The sequence below is a fragment of the Oryzias melastigma genome, linkage group LG10 (assembly GCF_002922805.2).
Source record: "Oryzias melastigma strain HK-1 linkage group LG10, ASM292280v2, whole genome shotgun sequence".
In the NCBI taxonomy this organism is placed as follows: Eukaryota; Metazoa; Chordata; class Actinopteri; order Beloniformes; family Adrianichthyidae; genus Oryzias; species Oryzias melastigma.
The window spans coordinates 28,129,051-28,136,220 of record NC_050521.1 but is presented as its reverse complement, the minus strand read 5'-3'; positions in this window follow the sequence as shown (position 1 = coordinate 28,136,220).

The following is a 7,170-nucleotide window of genomic DNA, read 5'->3' as shown; positions in this document are numbered from 1 at the left end:
ATGGGATGAGAGAGATAACGGGGCAAAAATTAACAGCAGAGTGATGGAAAGTGAAGTGTGGGCGCGACACCTGTCGGCGCCGTTTAACCGCTTTACCCGACCTTATCAGAGCCGCTCAGGAAACCCGCCGTCCCTCACTTGTCGCTGTCGCAGCGTCCGGCCCGTGTCAGGCCGACGGCCCGCCATGAATAAAAGATGGCCGACAAACAGGAAGCGTTCCTCTGAGGGGAGAGTCTGCAGGGGGCGTGGCCAATGATGAAACGGCATCAAACCAGTTAATAAAGAAACAAAACAGAAATATTTTTCACCTTTTTCTTTGTTTGTTTACAAAAATGTATCAAGAACTGATTCTTCCTGAGTTTATATTTCTGTGAACTTCTGCTTCAGTTTTTGTTCTTAACTTTTAGTTCACTGTGCACCATGATGACCTTTGACCTCCAGGAGAGGCTGCCATCTTTAATTTTTCCTTAAAAAAGTCACAGTTAGCATCAGCTACAAATGTAAATTCCTCCTGTAGGTAATGATCTGTCACCGTCTAACTCCTCGAACGTCAATGAGAAGATTCCTGGAGAGAAAAAAACACTTTTTATAAAGTTTGTAGATTTGATTTTTGTCTGTCGCTCACAAACTTTTTACTGAAATATTGTAAAAATGTAATAAATGAATCATCAGCTGAAGCTGAATGAAATGACATGACAGAGAATATGAACCAACCAGGAATGTGTTTAACCAAACACCTCCGTTGTTAAGGAAATCTAAAATCGTACTTCTGCAGATTCTTCTAAAAATGACTCGGATCTGTTCATTACGCCATGACAACCAAAAAACAAAACGGTTGCTATGGAGATAAACCAACAAAAACGCCGTCATTTTGTAAAAGGGGCTGATCAGGATGGCCTGGACTATCATAACTTTCATGCTATTGTTTAAGACGATGTTCTGTTGTTAAGAAATCGTTTCTTCTTTTCACTTTTGTCATTTACAGGAAATAAATCAACAAAATAAGAGCTTCAGTGGTTACATGGTTACGTTCATCTCATCCTGCGGTTCTGGAGGCTCTTCTACCTCTCCAGAGAAAAATAGAAAAATAAAACAATATTGTTCTTTTTTATTTATATCAGTCAAGTTTATAAATATATGACTGTTTGACCTCAAAGATAATCTATTAAGATTTTTACATTTTCTTCAAGAGGTCTTGTTTGTGTTTCCTCCAGAATACCCAGATTTCATATACTAAACATAAATATGGTCAACAGTCTGAGATTTTAGACCTAAAGCACATATTATCTTATGCTGTCCAGAGCTGCACTATTATGATCCAGGTTGGCACAAGGTGGCTTTTATTTTGAAAGGAACGTAAAAAATAATTTCACGTGTTGATAAAATGCTAGTTTATCTTTCTATTTCTATTTTTATTCATGCCAGAAAAGATAGATAATATTTATTATTCAAAGATACATTGTAATGAATGAACAGTAGTATCAAAATAAGACTTTGCTGCTCCTATTAAGTTTTGATCAGAAGAAAACAGGTCAGAATGGGTCTTTTATTGTTAAAGGTTGCAGACCAATGATCTAATCTATTCAAGTATCAAACACATAAAGACTTTTTTAAAACAAATGCTACATTTTTATTGACTTTTATGTTTCATAAAACTTAGGAAAAGTTACCTAAAAAATAAAAAACCTTTGTATATGTCAGAAAAATCTCACATCAATTATTACTAGTTAGTATCAGAAGAAATCGTGGATCCAGGGCGTCACCTTCTCCACGTTTGAGGTCTGTCACGTCGTATCAGTTTAATTATACGCAGATATCAAGATAATTAACAGTATCAGATTCTTCCGCTTAGAATCAAAACCTGAATTTTTGAGCAATAATATGTATAAATCATTTGAAATATTTAAATGAAACATGTTTTAATGTCAGCAGATCTCACTTCCTGTTTAATCAGAACTGTGAAATAAAATGAAGTAATTCCATCTTTGGTTTGGTTTTACTGACGTTTCTTTGGTTCTGGTTCTGTTCTTCCTATCAGTCACAGAAGGTTCTGGTTGATGATCGTCCACAGCTGATTTCATTTGATCCTCAGGATTTCAGTCTCTGGTTTTCAGCTCTTCTTGGTTGTTCTGTTGCTGCTGTCTAGTTTCTGGTTTATTTTCTTAAATGTTGACGTTTCTAACATCAAGTCCAGTCTTCTGCATTCTTCCATTTCGTATTTGAAACAAATGTTAAAATAAAATTTAAATTTAAGGATAGTTTTCCTTTAAACTTTTTTGTTTTTACTGGATTAAGTTTGGTTTTGTCTAAGTTGAATTATGGTTGTTTTGTTAAAACAGAATAAAACTGCTGATGATAAATGTTTGTAAACAAAATCCAATTTAGAGCACTTATAAAAGTAACTGTTGAGTAGATTTAAATGTTTTTTGGACTCTAGAAACTGAACTTGAGTTGTTAAAGTCAAAGTTTGAGAGCTGGCGCTTCAGGAAAATGAACTGAATGAAACTTAAAGCTGTTTTTATTCTTATAAAGGCATAAAAAAGTGAAATGGATTCATTTGAAAGCGTGTCAGTGAACTCAAATCGTCTCTTAACAATAAACTGCATCCATCCAAACAGAAAGTTTGAAAAGTGAGAAAAGTTGAAGACAAATGAGCGTCTGCGTCCTCCAAACCAAGACTGCAACCTTCTGTTTCAATCAGCTCTGTGTGGCAGATCCATGTGGATCCAATGAGGATTATGTTATCCAATCAGCATGGAGACACCAAGCAATCAGCCACAGTGGGAGTGTGACAGTCCGCATCCATCAGGCCTCGGCTGTGACAGCTTTTGACAATTCCAACAAAAGTTCCTCATTTATCTGCAGCTCATCTCGCTGATGCAACCTGCAGAAAGCCGACTTCAAAGGACGGCGACGCCGCTCAGGTTTACGCCGACGCCCCTCTTGTTTTTCTCATTAATCTGACTCCGTTGAAGTCCAGGAGTTCAGCGTGGAAGCATGGAGGTGAAGTGACAGCAGATCACAGATCCACACTAACACGCATGAAGTGGAACACGGCAGATCCGTGTGATGAAACCGCCGAGGAGTCGCAGATGTTTCTCTGACGGCGGTTTTCTTCCATGTTTGTCATCCAGCAGATCAAACAGTAAAACAAACACAGTTTTAACTTTATTTCATCAGAGACAAAAGATCTCCCTGATTAATGAGAGAGATGTTCCACCTTCACCCACAAACTGATGCTTTCAGGCTCAGCAGGAACTTCACAAATGAAGTTTTGAGGAGTTTGTTGTTTCTGTGAAGGATTTCCACTCGTGGTTAAATTCAGACACATTTGACTCACTCCAGAACCTTCATGCAGAAGTGGACCTGCTGCTGTTTGGATCTCCATTCTGCTGCAGAACCCAGAACTCTAAAACCTGAGCTGATGGATTTCTGCATGAACAGAACTCACAGTTCCATCAGTTTAACCACGACAGAGAATTCCAATTCTTTAAACGTGGAGCCTCTATTTGTCCCTTTGAATTTGAATATAACTTTAAATTTGTATCATTTTTGCTCCATCAGGTCGAACAGCTCCACAATATTCATTTTTATGACCCAACAGAAAAATGTAAGATCCAAACAAATACAAGAAATGTGTACCACCAAACTGAAAGTGGATAAAAAATCCACCAATGGAACCGGCCGGGTGGAAAACTGGAAAATATAATATTTTAGTTTCTTTTACATATTTTGGGGTTCTCAAATTAATTTATTTTACATAACAATAAGCTTAAAAACCATTTCTGTCCTCGTTCAGGCAGATACTCAACACATCTCACATTACATGTGAGTAAAGTGGTCTGTGCAGAACCTGCATGCCGATCCTCACACCGGAGGGAACCTCAGGGGTTCTTCTCCTGCGGGGGGGGGGGGCTGGTTCTGGTTCTGGAGCGGACACTTTTGACCTCTCATGAGGGCAGTACCAACAGAAGCCTCAACCTGTGCAGAGGCTGTTGTGACTCTAAATATACCAAGTTATGTATTTAAAAAAAAAGAAAAGACTTATGTATATATAGTTGATACAATAAAACAACAATTGACTGATTTAGGATTAAATGACCTTAAATCTATGTCGCATCAAATTTGATACACATGATTTTACTAAAATAGTTTATGAAATTTGTTTTTCTAACATTGCATCAACTCAGCAACTGTTCCTTTTCATGTTTCAGTAACAACTTTCACGTTTTTCGAACCGTGACTTTATCATATTAAGCAAAGTTCTTCTTTAAAATCCTCACGAGTGTTTGTAGAGTCCCTGGAAGGCCCTGGAATGTGTGAAATACTGCCCCCTGTTGGATCATCTGTACACTGCATGGATCTGATTGTATACATCAGGTTTTTCAGGGAAAAAAAGTATCGGAGGGTGGAGGGTGGATAAACTCATGTATCAAATGTGAGACGTTGGGCGTTAAAGGGTTAAAGTTTTTCTTTTAAGGCCCGCACCATCACACTCCCACCTCCACATCTTATTCTGAAACAGTCCAGATGTTTGTGGAGGATCTCCATCCAGAAAGTTCCCATGGATCCACATTTGTCTGAAAGTTTCTTCCTGTTGGATAGTGACCTCTGACCTGAACTGAGTCCAGTGACCTCTGACCTTCTTCTGCTTCATCCAGGACTTCCTGGGAGTCCTCCTTGGACTTTTGGACCGTTCACAGCTTTCTTCAGGTGTAGATGGAGGATCTCTGAGGTTCTTTGGAGTCTGAAAACTTCAGGAACGACCTCATCAGACCCAAACGGTACTTCCTGTTTCCTGTCAGCTGTTATTCAGGGATTTCTGTTTCTGTGAAGCTTCAAAGTCTTTTTTGAACCAAAGATTTCCTGAAAAGGAAAAAAAAAAACAGCAGCAGAGAAAACCAATAAAATTAAATTAGCAGCAAAACCAAAAAGCAACAGAAGAAAAATCCTCCTCTGTTGTTATTATAAATCCAATATTGTAAGATTATGACCCGGCGCGGTTGTGTACGTGGGGCCCGTGACCCCGCGCTCGGTCCAAACCAGCAGCTTTAATTTCCCCGGGGGGCGTCAGACCTGCGTCCGCTCACCCAAAGTCATCAGAAAACAAACTCCCATCATCACTGGGAGGATTAAACAGCTGATCCAGATTCAATACTTAATCCAGCTGCTCTGAATGAGCGGAGGCGCATGAAAAACACTCGTCCTCTTCTACTCCTGAAGCTCTGACCCGTTTCATTAGCATCCACAGAAATATTAATACGAGGACGGCGATGCGGCGGCGGATCGATATGTGGGCCGGCTGCTGCCGCTCTGATTAAAGCTTTAATGAGAGCGGAGCTGCAGAACGGAAAGGTCGCAGAAACGTTTAACTGCAGAAACATCAGATCCTCCAGAGAAACTTCACTTTGTTCATCTGCACATCAGTCAGACTCTTCACTGGGTTTGGATGGTTTTATCTTCTGAAGGAGGCTGAGCTCATGTCAAATACTCCACAACATTTGTGTCATAGAAAGGAATTCAAAAAAAGGAAATATTGTAGAAGAGATGCAGACAAACTGATTCAGCAGAAGAACATGAAGAAGATGAGAACATCTGAGGAAGAAGAAGAAGAAGGAGAAGCGTCAGGAAATATAAAACGTTTAGGAACAAATAAAGAAAGAACCCAATCTCCAAATGAGTGAATGACTTTTATCAGAAATTAAAACAAATCTAGAACAATAAACACTGAAAAAGAAACACTTCGGTAAAGTTTGAATGTGTACGGTGTCCCTGAAGTTCAAATGACATCAATAAGTCACTCAGTGAACATTATATTTCATGAACAATAAAAAAAGAAATTATCTCCTAAAATCCAATTGAAATGTTAAACAATAAAACAAAGTATTGAATGAGAAATGTATGCTATTATTAGATGTATTATTATTATTGTATATTATGGGACATCACTGATTGGATGATGACATTTGTTCTCCTTTTCAACAAGAACTTATTTGTGATCATCTCCTCTCACAGAGGATATTTCTTTAAGAGTCAGGCCACGCCCACTCTAAAGCTCAGGGATCAGTCGACTCTACAGTTCAAGTAAAACATTTTCTGCTTTTGCTCTTTAAACTCAAACACCTGCAGTTAAGTCTCATAATACCAACGTTTTCTGGTTTCCTATTTTGTTTTTTTAAACTTCATTTTCTGAAAGTTTGTTTGACATTTTGGTTTCTAGAACTTTGTTTTTGGACTTCTAAAGTGTAAATGTAATTTTGTCTTAGATCCTTAGTACGTCTTTGTATGAAGGGATTTGTAGTTGTGATTTGACCTTCTGGGCCACCGTACACATATTGTAGAATCACACAGACAAGTGGATCTTTGTCAGACTTAAAATGAAAAAGTTCAACTTTGGTTCCTCAAGTTAAACTTTTTTATGTTTCTATTTTTGTAATGCAAACAATAGAAATGTAAAAGTTTTAAACTCGACTTTTTTTTATCATTTTAGACACAAAATGTTTGTTTAGGAAATGAAACTAAATGAAATGATTTGCCTGTTCATGAGAGAACATGAATGAACTTTATTCACGAAAAGATTCAAACCCAAAACCTTTAAGTTTAAGGACGAACACTGTCCCACCAGACCGCTGAGAGGAAGTGAGAGAATACCGCGACCCTTTCAAAATAATAGAAGTCAGACTAATAAAATAAATAAAACATTTAGAGTTTGATGGATTAAATTGATGTCCTTACAGGGGCAGAAGCAGCTAAAGGTCAAACTGACGCTGAAGCAGAAGAAACATGAAGATTCAGGAGAAAACCCGACTGCACTTTGACTTAATGAGAAGGGGGCGGAGTTAAGTGTTTGACCTTCAGTTGGCGTCCCGATCGCTGGTCCTTCGCTGCAGATTTCTAGTCCGTTGATGTTCTAGTGATGAAACGTCGAATCAAATAATGGTTCCAGACCGAACACACTATAGACAAACGTCTGTAATGAGACCCCGGGGATACCCGGGACCCGCCGGAGAAACGGCGTGCTGGGTTGGTTGGGAACGTCTCAGGAGGGAAGAGGTCGAGGAGAGGAAAGTCTGCAGATCTTTCCACCATGGAGGAAATGGAGGATCTTTGATGAGATCACACAGAACCCTCCCTATTCACCGGTTCCCTTTCCTCGGACTGTGGGCGTGA